At 35.0% G+C, this 12,769-nt stretch overlaps 3 non-coding genes across 3 annotated transcripts; all 3 read right to left on the reverse strand.

Moving 5' to 3' along the window:
- Nucleotides 1–2,971: 2,971 nt before the first annotated feature.
- Nucleotides 2,972–3,043, reverse strand: Trnag-ucc (transfer RNA glycine (anticodon UCC)). Its single transcript has one exon. It is a non-coding gene; the product is annotated as a tRNA-Gly (tRNA).
- Nucleotides 3,044–5,246: 2,203 nt separating this feature from the next.
- On the reverse strand, nucleotides 5,247–5,318 carry Trnag-ucc (transfer RNA glycine (anticodon UCC)). The gene has a single exon. It is a non-coding gene; the product is annotated as a tRNA-Gly (tRNA).
- Nucleotides 5,319–12,340: 7,022 nt separating this feature from the next.
- On the reverse strand, nucleotides 12,341–12,412 carry Trnag-ucc (transfer RNA glycine (anticodon UCC)). Its single transcript has one exon. It is a non-coding gene; the product is annotated as a tRNA-Gly (tRNA).
- Between the last annotated feature and the right edge of the window lie 357 nt (nucleotides 12,413–12,769).

The following is a 12,769-nucleotide window of genomic DNA, read 5'->3' on the forward strand; positions in this document are numbered from 1 at the left end:
ATCGAAGAAAATTCCTAAAAGGTGGCCACGGCCAAGAAAAGGAAGTCGCTCATACTTTGTCGGTTTGAAAGCCTTGGTAAATAAGTGAAAGATATAAAGTAAAATGTGGCTTTCATTTTTTTTTAACGTTTCAGGTAACGGTAGAAAGCCACGAAAAACGGTCATCCTACCGGAATCTCGGATTTCTCCTCGCGAGAACGCGAATTTTTTCACTTTTCAGTTTCTAATTACACATGGAAAACGAGGAAAGTATATTCAATAATAGGACGAATGCAGGAACGAGAGAATTGTACTAACGCAAAAGAGACTAGGCCTGAGCGCTTTAACTGAGAAGAACAATATCTTTTCCCAGCTTTAATGTCTCAAATTCTTCAAGATAGCCACAAATCTTAAAAATTCTTCACTCCTGTCATCTCTCCAACTTTTCAAAATATAAAAAAAATTAAGACAAATCTTCACTCCTGTTAAGTCTCAAATCCGTCAAAAAAGCCCAAAATGTGAAATATCCACGCTGCTCTTGTCTCACATTCAGTCAAAGTAGCAAAAAATCTTGAAAAATCTTCACTCCTGCTCTGTCTCAAACTCGTCAAAATAGGCAAGAATCGAAAAAACCTTGACTCCTGTTGTCTCAAATTGCTCAAAATACACAAAAATTGAGAAAAATCTTCCCTCTTGTTACCACTCAAATTCATCGAAATAGCCAAAACTCGAACATAACCCCTGCTATGTCTACGATTCGTCAAAAAGGCGAAGGCCTGGGCGGTTTAACTGAGGAGGAAAATAGCTTGTCCTAGCTTTATATCTTAATTTCTTCAAACTAGCCAAAAATCTTGAAAAAATCTTCACTTCTGTTATGTCTCAAATTCATCAAAATAACCAATCATGGAGGAAAGGCTTCACTCCTTTATGTCTCCAATTCGTCAAAACAGCCAACTATCGAGAATTAACAACCCCTGTTATGTCGCAGATTCGTTAAAATAGCCAAAACCCGTGGAAACCCCTCACTCCTGCAGTGTCTCGATTTATTAAAAGTAGCCAAAAATCGAGAAAAATCTTAACTCCTCTTCTGTCTCAAATTCGTCAAAATAGCATAAATCGAGAAAAACCTTAATTGCTGTGATTCTCAAAGTCGTACAAAATGGAAAGAATCAATAACTCCTTGACTCCTGTATTTTCAAATTCCTCAAAATACACAAACACTGAGAGATATCTTCACGTCCGCTTTGCCTCAAATTCATCAAAAGATCCAAGAAACGAGAACAATCTTCACTCCTGTTATTTCTCAAATTCTGAAAATAGCCAAAACTCGAGGAAAACCTTGACACCTTTTGTCTCAAATTCGTAAAAATAGCCAATTATTGAGCAAAATTGTCTCAAGTTCATAAAAATAGTACAAACTCGAGAAAAAGTTACGTCTAAATTTTATAAAAATAGTTTAAAATCGAGAAAATTCTACACTACCGTTAGGTCTAACATTCGTCAAAATACCCCAAAATCGATGAAAACTTCACTCCGGCCCTGTTCTGTCTCATATTGGTCTTAGTAGCCAAAACTTTCGAAAAATCTTTACTACCGTTATCACTCAATTTAGTAAAAATAGAGAAAAACCTTCAATCCTATGAGGTTTCGAATTCGTCAAAGCAGCCAAAAATAGTGAAAAATCTACACTCTTCTTGTAACTCAAATTCGTTAAAATAGCCAAATCCAGAGGAAAACTTTGGCACCTTTTATGTCTCAAATTCGTAAAAATAACCAATTATTGAGCGAAACCGTAATTCCTCTTATGTCGCATGTTCATAAAAAAGTAGAAACTCGAGAAAAAAGTTAACTCTTGTTACGTCTAAATTTTGCAAAAATATCCAAAAAACGGGGAAAATCTTCAGTCCTGTTATCCCTCAAATTCGTTAAAATGGCCAAACATCGAGCTAAACCTTAACTCCAGCTGTCTCAAATTCTTCAAAATGGGCAAAAATTCAGAAATACCTTAACTCCTGTTGTAATTAAGATTCCCCACAATACCCCAAAATCGAGGAAAACCTTCACTCTGAAATTAGTAAAAAAAATCGAGAAAAATCTTAAACCCTGTGATGCCTCAAATTCGTCAAAAAAGCCCAAGATCGTGAAAAATCTTAACTTCTGTTCTCTCTCTTTAATTCGTCAAAATAGCCAAAAATCTAGCAATACCTTAACTACTGTTATGTTTCAGTTTCACCGAAATAGCCACAAATCTCGGAAAACCTTCACTCCTGAAACAGATTTCTTGCGAGAAAAAAAAATTTCATATCGAAAACATTTTGAGAAACAATGGCCGGATTTAAAATTGAGTGTGGCTTCACAATTGTTGAGTTGTGTTATGTTGTACTGTTTTGTATCGTAGTTGTCTGGGGTTTGGTTGTGTTTTGTTGAGTAGGTATGTTTTCTTTGTTTTGTGCATATTGCTTTGTGTTCAGCAGGTTTCCAGTTCGTCAAAATAGCCAAAAATCTAGAAACATCTTCACTCCTGTGATTTTTCAAATTGTTCCAAGTAACCAAAAATCCTGAAAAATCTTCACTGCTGTTATGTCTTAAATTCGTCGGAAAAAGCAAAACATCGAAAAAGATCTTAACTCATGTTTTCTCTCAAATCCGTAAAAATAGCCAGAAATTTAGAAAGATCTTTATAACTCCTGCTTTTACTCAAATTCGCAAAAACAGCCAAAAATCGAGCAAAAACTTAACTCCTGTTATGTTTCAGATTCCTCTAAATAACCAAAAATCTCGGAAAAACTTTACTCATTATCAAGCTTGAAAATGAAAAAGTAACACAGAAATATTAGATTGATGACACGGTTTTGTGAATTTCTGTGTTTCGGGAGGCCAAAATTAATTTTTTTTTCTTGGACGCGTAGATTTGGCAAAACGAATTTCGTGATGAAAAATGCCATATTCCTTTAAAAATATAAAAATAACATAAAAATAAATGAAGGAACTATGCGTCGGCCGGGAATCGAACCCGGGTCAACTGCTTGGAAGGCAGCTATGCTCACCACTATACCACCGACGCATTCGACGTATTTTTCGATTAATAAATTGTCAATAAGGGCTGGTTGTTCACGAGCAACTTTTTCCAAGACGATTCTGTATTTGATAAGTTTTATATTCTCGCGTGTAAGGCAAAATTTGTAAAATTTTTGTCGTTGCAGTTTTTGAACAAGTTCACTGACAACTTATTAAAATGTCGAGTTCTCGCGAGGAGAAATCCGAGCTTCCGATAGATGATCGTTTTTCGTGGCTTTCTGCCGTTATATGGAATACTTCAAAAAACTACCCTTATATCCTTCACTCACTTACCTAGGCTTTCAAACTAACAAAGTATGAGCGAAATCGATTTTTTTACCGTGGCCACGATTTGTTTGATTTTTACTGGCAATTATTCTTCAATCCTGTTGCCTCTAAAATTCGTCAAAATAGCCAAATATCGAGAAATATCTTCACTCCTGTTGTCTTAAGTTTCCTCAAGAGCCAAAAAGCGAGAAACAGTTAACTCCTGTTATGTCTCAAATTCTTCAAAATAGCCAAAGATCCTGAAAATCTTAACTTCTGTTATCTCTTACTAATTCGTCAAAATAGCCAAAAATCTAGCAATACCTTCACTCCTGTTATGTTTCAGTTTCGCCCAAATAGCCTAAGCCTTCACTCCCGTAATGTCTCAATTAAGTAAAAAAAGGGCCAAAAATCGTGAAAAAACTTCACTCCGTTGTCTTACATTCGACAAAATAGCCAAAAATTGATAAAAATATTGACTCCTGTTGTCTCAAATTTTTCAAAATACACAAGAATAGTGACATCTTAACTAAAGTTATGTCTTCAATTCGTCAAATTAGCCAAACTCGAAAAAAATCCTCACTCCTGTTATCACGCAAAATCGTCAAAATAGCCAAAACTCGAGAAAAATCTTCACTCCTGTTGTCTTAAATTCCTCAAGAGCCAAAAATCTAGGAGTACATTAACTCCTATTATGTTTCACTTTCGCCTAAGTAGTCACAAATCTCGGAAAACATTCACTTCCGTTGTCCTTGAATTGAGTAAAAATAGTTTAGAATCGAGCCAAACATTAACCCCTGTTATATATCAAATTCCTTAAAATGGCCAGAAATGTCTTCAAAATCAAAATGTGCCTGCGTTTCTCTTCAAAAATATTACTTGTTTCCCGCTATCAAGACCTTATGACGATATAAAAGTCTAAAAAAAAAAATAAATTAAGGACGGTGCCTCCTACTACAGAGGTATTTCTGCGTAGTTTATTACTAAGCAGATCTTAGCAAGGACTGTTGGAATCCAAAAAGAAAATTGGGGGTAACCACGCATTTTTATAAATAATTAAGAAACAATAATTCTAAAAAGTGCTAATTAAAAATACAAAGCAATGTTTGGCATTTTTTATCAAATTGAAGTGTTTTTTATCTCCGAAAAGTGCATGGTTATCCCCAATTTTCTTTTGAAATACCAAGAGCACTTGCTAAGTTCTGCTTTCTTCGCGTAGTCTAAAACCGCGCAAAAATATTCCTGTATTAGTAGGCAACACCCATAGGAAACCCGAGTATCTGGAGATGCGCAGAACGTTAAACGATAGGGGAAAGGAACAGCTATGTAGTTCTCTTCATAACAATGTTATCGAGAAAATGATTCTTAAAAAAATTACAAGACTCAGTATGTGTCCACCATATTGGTGTCCCTCTTTTAGGACTGCAACAAGGCAACCAAGCAGATAATGAACTCAATTTTCCTAGTTTCTCTTCAGAATTCATCCGGATAGTACCTTGATATCATTATCAAGCTTGAAAATGAAAAAGCCAAAGAAAAATATTGGTTTGATGACCCGGTTGTTTCCGGCTGCCACCAATTTGAACAAATTTCAAATGTCCTATTTCCAAAGGGAAGCAAGGAACAAGCGATAGATGGACATGAAATTATCTTTGAAGGTTTGACCCACTGTTGTAGAGAACACCTTTAAAGAGCAGATTTCTGTTGGCCTTTGTTTAAGGTTTAGAATTTTAATGAAATCACATGAAAACCAACAATACGTGCAAGATAAATCACCTTTGTGGTAAGAAAGAAATAAAAAAAACTACAGTGCAATGCTATTGTCAAGCCTAAGTTGAAACTTTTTTTCTTGGACGCGTACTTTGGCAAAAAGTATTTCTTGATGAAAAATGCGATATTCCTTTAAAAATATAAAAATAACATAAAAATAAAAGTAGGAACTGTGCGTCGGCCGGGAATCGAACCCGGGTCAACTGCTTGGAAGGCAGCTATGCTCACCACTATACCACCGACGCAGTCGACGCATTTCTCGATTAATAAATTGTCCATGAACGCTGATTATACACTAGCAACTTTTCCAAGACGAGTCTGTATTTGATAAGTTCTATATCCTCGCGTGTAAGACAAAATTTGTAAAGTTTTTGTCGTTGCAGTTTTTGAACAAGTTCACTGACAACTTATTAAAATGTCGAGTTCTCACGAAGAGAAATCCGAGCTTCCGATAGATGACCGTTTTTCGTTGCTTTCTGCCGTTATATGGAATACTTCAAAAAAACTAACCTTATATCCTTCACATGCTTACCTAGGCTTTCAAACTAACAAGGTATGAGCGAAATCGATTTTTTTTACCGTGGCCACGATTTCTCTGATTTTCACTGACAATTAGTCTTCAATCGTGTTGCCTCTAAAATTCGTCAAAATAGCCAAATATCGAGAAATATCTTCACTCCTGTTGTCTTAAATTTCCTCAAGAGCCAAAAAGCGAGAAACAGTTAACTCCTGTTATGTCTCAAATTCTTCAAAATAGCCAAAGATCCTGAAAATCTTAACTTCTGTTATCTCTTACTAATTCGTCAAAATAGCCAAAAATCTAGCAATACCTTCACTCTTGTTATGTTTCAGTTTCGCCCAAATAGCCTAAACCTTCACTCCTGTAATGTCTCAATTAAGTAAGAAAAAAAAAGCCAAAACAGAAAATTCACTCCTGTTGTCTGAATTCGTCAAAATAGCCAAAAATTGACAAAAATCTTGACTGCTGTTATCTCAAATTTTTCAAAATACACAAAAATAGTGACATCTTAACTACCGTTATGTCTCAAATTCGTCAAATTTGCCAAAATCGAGAAAAATCCTCACTCCTTTTATCACGCAAAATCGTCAAAATAGCCAAAACTCGAGAAAAAACCACACTCCTTTTAACACGCAACATCGTCAAAATAGCAAAAAACTCGAGAAAAATCTTCACTACATTCCTTTTGTGACACAATAACAAAGTTATTATTATTATTACTCCTGTTGTCTCAAATTCCTCAAGAGCCAAAAATCTAGGAGTACATTGACGCCTATTATGTTGCAGTTTCGCCTAAATAGCCGCAAAAATCTCGGAAAACCTTCACTCTCGTTGTCATTGAATTGAGTAAAAATAGCTAAGAATCGAGCCAAACATTAACCCAGAAATTGAAATTTTATCACGCAAAATCGTCAAAATAGCCAAAACTCGAGAAAAATCTTCACTACATTCCTTTTGTGACACAATAATAAAGTTATTATTATTATTACTCCTGATGTCTCAAATTCCTCAAGAGCCAGAAATCTAGGAGTACATTGACTCCTATTATGTTTCAGTTTCGCCTAAATAGCCGCAAAAATCTCGGAAAACCTTCACTCTCGTTGTCCTTGAATTGAGTAAAAATAGCTAAGAATCGAGCCAAACATTAACCCAGAAATTGATAAAAATGTTAATTTTCTCCTGATCTCAAATTGTTAAAAGTGGACAAAAAATTAAGCAATAAATTTACTTTCTGGTGTCAAATTCGTGAAAATAGTTAAAAAGTCGAGCAATAAGTTAATTCCTTTCTGGTCTAAAATCCGTAAAAATGGCTTGAAACCAAGCAAAGGGGTACATTTTTTACTGGTCTCCCATGTCCTAAAAAATGCCGGCCAATTAATTTAGTTTCATTTAACTCTTTGGTGGTCTCAAATTCGTGAGAAGGAAATATTTCTTTTGAAAACTGGCTTCGCACGCTTTGTGTCGTACTGTATTGCATTGCAGTTGTCTGGTGTTGTGTTTTGTTGAGTAGGAATGTTTTCTTTGTTTTGTGCTTGTTGCTTTGTGTTTAGCAGGCTTCATTTGTTTTATTGTGCTTGTCTTATGTCCTATTGTGTTGTTCTATTCTAGCGCTGCGTTGTGTTATATTTGGGTGAAGGGTAATTGGATGGAAAGGTAATTGTATTCCGTATTGAATTGTAGTGTGTTAAGGAAATCAATGGGTTCAATGAATAACAAAAGACGAGGGTTCATTCTGTATACTGTGCGCTTAGTTTACTGATTCCGCCCAAACCATCCGGTTGGTGTTGCACTTATATAAGCAAATAACAATAGCTTGATGGAAAACCAATCAGAAGCGAATGGCGTCATCACGTATCAACCAACAGGATAAAAGCAATAGAATAATTTGAACGGAAAGAACTGGACATAATCAAAATGGATTAACATAAGTGAGTAAACAGTTGACAGTTGGAAAGAGAATGTAGACAGAACAGCAATAATGTCGTAAATATTCGCGTTTGGTAAACTCTGCTGCAAGATAAGAATAGAAGAGATACGCGTGAGATATTTATGGCAGAAAGTTTTAAGTTCGATTCCCGCAAGAAGCTCAAAGGACCGTATGCTGATGATTTCTTTAACTCCATACAACTTTACTGCTACTGGCTAGCGTGCGAATATTTCTGGTCTCACATTAGTTAAAATCGGCAAACGTAGAGCAATAAGTTGATTCTTTAACTTCTTCAGTCCTGTTATTTTTCAAATTCTTGAATAGAGCATAAAATAGAGCAAAAAAGTATCTCTTGTCAAGCCTCAAATTCGTCAAAATGGCCAAAACTCGAGAAAACGTTAACTCCTGTTATGTCTCAAATTCGTCAAAATAGCCACAGATCATGAACAATATCAACTTCTGTTTTCTCTCATTACTTCGTCAAAATAGCCAAAACTCTAGCAGTACCTTTTAAACTCCTTTTATGTCTTAGATTCGTCTAAATAGCCAAAAATCTCGGAAAACCTTCACTCCCTCTGTGCTTGAATTTAGTGAAAAATCGAGAAAAACCTTAACTCCTGTGATGTCCCAAATTCGTCAAAATAGCCAAAAATCGAGAACGATTTTTAAGAGTGTATGTCAGTAAAAATCGAAGAAAATTCGTAAAAGGTGGCCACAGCCAAGAAAACGAGTTAGCTCATACTTTGTCAGTTTGAAGGCCTAGATAAGTAAGTGAAGGATATAAGTTTAGCTGTTGTTGTTTCTTTTTTTAATGTTCCACGTAACGGTAGAAAGCCACGAAAAACGGTCATCCTACTGAAATCTAGGATTTCTCCTCGCGAAAACGCGAAATTTTTCACTTTTCAGCTTCTCGCTACACATGGAGAACGGAGAAAGCATATTCAGTAATAGGACGAATGCAGAAACGAAAGAACTGTACTAACGCAAAAGAGACTAGGCCTGAGCGCTTAAACTGAGAAGGACAATATCTTTTCCCAGCTTTAATGTCTCAAATTCTTCAAGATAGCCACAAATCTTAAAAATTCTTCACTCCTGTCATCTCTCCAATTTTTCAAAATACAAAAAAAATTAAGACAAATCTTCACTCCTGTTAAGTCTCAAATCCGACAAAAAAAGCCCAAAAAAAAATCCACGCTGCTCTTGTCTCACATTCCAAGTAGCCAGAAATCTTGAAAAATCTTCACTCCTGCTCTGTGTCAAATTCGTGAAAATAGGCAAGAATCGAAAAAACCTTGACTCCTGTTGTCTCAAATTGCTCAAAATACACAAAAATTGAGAAAAATCTTCACCCCTGTTACCACTCAAATTCATCAAAATAGCCAAAACTCGAACATAACCCCTGCTATGTCTACGATTCGTAAAAAAGGCGTAGGCCTGGGCGCCTTAACTGAGAAGGACAATAGCTTTTCCTAACTTTATGTCTTCAAGTCTTCAAACTAGCCAAAAATCTCAAAGGAATCTTCACTTCTGTTATGTCTCAAATTCATCAAAATAACCAATCATGGAGGAAAAGCTTCACTCCTTTTATGTCTCCAATTCGTCAAAATAGCAAAATATCGAGAAATAACAACTCCTATTATGTCGCAGATTCGTTAAAATAGCCAACACGCGAGGAAATCCCTCACTCCTACAATGTCTCAATTTATAAAAAAAAATTGCCAAAAATCGAGAAAAATCTTAACTCCTCTTCTGTCTCAAATTCGTCAAAATAGCATAAATCAAGAAAAACCTTAATTGCTGTGATTTCTCATACTCGTACAAAATAGCCAGAATCAATAACTCCTTGACTCCTGTTGTTTCAAATTCCTCAAAATACACAAACACTGAGAGATATCTTCACTTCTGCTTTGCCTCAAGTTCATTAAAAGAGCCAAGAAACGAGAAAAATCTTCACTCCTGTTATTTCTTAAATTCTGAAAATAGCCAAAACTGGAGGAAAACCTTGACACCTTTTGTCTCAAATTCTAAAAATAGCCAATTATTGAGCAAAACCTTAATTCCTCCTGTATCTCAAGTTCGTAAAAATAGTACAAACTCGAGAAAAAAGTTACGTCTAAATTTTGTAAAAAGAGTTAAAAATGGAAAAAATTCTACACTACTGTTAGGTCTGAAATTCGTTAAAATAGCTATACCTTAAAGGGACAGTATCACGCTATTTTTAGTAACACATTAAAAATTGGAAAGACGCTATTCGGTTGATAGCAGCCAAGATATAATGACAAAATTTCATTAAAAGACTATCAGAATGCAAAGAAACTATCCACGGATATTTTCGCCGGCAGATGACCAAGATAGAGAGGGATTCAAATTTGAAAACGTCTGGCGGACGTTTTCAAATTCCGCTGTTGTAACGCACTAAAAATCGCCGGTTGTACTATATTTTGGCTCAACCTTTCGTCTTAGAATCACTATTAATATTTCTTTTAATTAGCGGTTGCGAAATTAATTAACACAGTGTTCAAAGTTTAAATTTAGTGAATTTTGGCCAAAAATCGTGATATCTCCCATCGATCTCCCATCATACTGCTTCTTTAACTCCTGTTATGTCTAACATTTGTCAAAATACCCCAAAATCGATGAAAACTTCACTCCTGTTATGTCTCAGATTCGTCTAAATAGCCATAAATCTCGAAAAACCTTTAGTCCTGTTCTCTCTGAATTTAGTAAAAATGGAGAAAAACTTTCAATCCTTCACTCCGTTTCGAAGTCATCAAAATAGCCAAAAGTAGTGAAAAATCTACACTTACACTCTTCTTGTAACTCAAATTCGTCAAAATAGCCAAACCTGGAGGAAAACTTTGGCACCTTTATGTCTCAAATTCTTAAAAACAACCAATTATTGAGCAAAACCGTAAATCCTCTTATATTGCACGTTCGTAAAAAAGTAGAAACTAGAGAAAAAAGTTAACTCCTGTTACGTCTAAATTTTGCAAAAATATCTAAATAACGGGGAAAATCTTCAGTCCTGTTATCCCTCAAATTCGTTAAAATGGCCAAACATCGAGCAAAACCTTAACTCTAGCTGTCTCAAATTCTTCAAAATGGTTCAGAAAAACCTTAACTCCTGTTGTGTTTCCAAATACCCCAAGATCGACGAAAACCTTCACTCCAAAATTAGTAAAAAAATCGAGAAAAATCTTAAACCCTGTGATGTTTTAAATTCGTCAGAGCAGCCAAATATCGTAAAAAACCTTGACCACAGTTATGTCTCAAAATCGTCAAAATAGCCCAAGATCTTGAAAAATCTTAACTTCTGGTATCTCTCTTTAATTCGTTAAAATAGCCAAAAATCTAGGAAAACCTTCACTCCTAAACAGATTTCTTGCGACTCATTTATTTCAGATGGCGTTTCCCACCTAATTTATTATGAAGGATTTGCATATTATTTTTACTAATTATTAGGAACGATTTGTAAATAAGACGATTTGTAAATTGGAATATGTACTAGTTTTTTTTTTTAGGAATTTTTTGAGTCAATGTAATGCGCAAATGGAAATTTCTTGGATTGATGTATGCGCAATGCAAATCAATATTATTATTATTATTATTATTATTATTATTATTATTATTATTATTATTAAAGAAATATTGTCTCGAAATTCTTCACAAACATTTCATATCGAAAACATTTTGAGAAGCAACGGCCGGATTTAAAATTGAGTGTGGCTTCACAATTGTTGAGTTGTGTTATGTTGTACTGTATTGTATTGTAGTTGTCTGGGGTTGCAGTGTGTTTTGTTGAGTAGGTATGTTTTCCTTGTTTTGTGCATATTGCTTTGCGTTTAGTAGGTTTCTTTTGTTTTATTGTGCTTCAAGTGTCTCGTGTCCTATTGTGTTGTAACTCCCGTTATGTTTCAAATTCGTCAAAATAGTCAAAAATCAAGCAGAACATTACTTCTTGTTATGTCCCAAATTCGTCAAAACACTCAAAAATGGAGAAAAACCTTTTTTTTCCTTTTACGTCTTAAATTCACAAAAATAGCTAAAAATGTATCTAAACTTTAACTCCTGTTCTGTCCCCAATTCGTCAAAATAGCCACAAATCTAGAAAAATCTTCAGTCCTGTGATTTTTCAAATTGTTCCAAATAGCGAAAAAATCCTCAAAAATCTTCACTGCTGTTATGTCTCAAATTCGTCAAAAAAGCCGAACATCGAGAAAGATCTTAACTCATGTTGTCTCTCAAATCCGTAAAAATATCCAAAAATCTAGAAAGATCTTTATAACTCCTGTTTTCACTCAAATTCGTCAAAACAACCAAACATCGAGCAAAAACTTAACTCCTGTTATGTTTCAGATTCATCTAAATAACTAAAAATCTCGGAAAAACTTTACTCATTATCAAGCTTGAAAATGAAAAAGTAACACAGAAATATTAGATTGATGACACGGTTTTAAGAATTTCTGTGTCTCGGGATGCCACCAATTTGATCAAATTTCAAATGTCTTATTTCCAAAGGGAAGCAAGGAACAAGTAGGTTTGACCCATTGTTGTAGAGAACACGTTTAAAGAGCAGATTTGTGATGGCCTTTGTTTAAGGTTTAGAATTTTAATGAAATCACATGAAAACCAACAATATGTGCAAGGTACATCACCTTTGTCGTAAGAAAGAAATGAGACAACTTCAGCCAATTCTATTGTCGAGCCTAAGTTAATTTTTTTTTCTTGGACGCATAGTTTTGGCAAAAGGAATTTTGTGATAAAAAATGCCATATTCATTTAAAAATATAAAAATAAAATAAAACTAAAAGAAGGAACTATGCATCGGCCGGGAATCGAACCCGGGTCAACTGCTTGGAAGGCAGCTATGCTCACCACTATACCACCGACGCATTCGATGTATTTCTCGGTTAATAAATTGTCCATGAAGGCTGGTTATACACGAGCAACTTTTTCCAAGACGATTCTGTTTTTGATAAGTTTTATATTCTCGCGTGTAAGGCAAAATTTGTAAAGTTTTTGTCGTTGCCGTTTTTGAACAAGTTCACTGACAACTTATTAAAATGTCGAGTTCTCGCGAGGAGAAATCCGAGCTTCCGATAGGATGACCGTTTTTCGTGGCTTTCTGCCGTTATATGGAATACTTCAAAAAACTAACCTTACATCCTTCATTTAATTACCCAGGCCTTCAAACTAACAAGGTATGAGCGAAATCGATGGGTTTTTTTTACCGTGGCCACGATTTGTTT

Source organism: Pavona decussata, unplaced genomic scaffold, assembly GCF_977016875.1.
Source record: "Pavona decussata unplaced genomic scaffold, jaPavDecu1.1 SCAFFOLD_114, whole genome shotgun sequence".
In the NCBI taxonomy this organism is placed as follows: domain Eukaryota; kingdom Metazoa; phylum Cnidaria; class Anthozoa; order Scleractinia; family Agariciidae; genus Pavona; species Pavona decussata.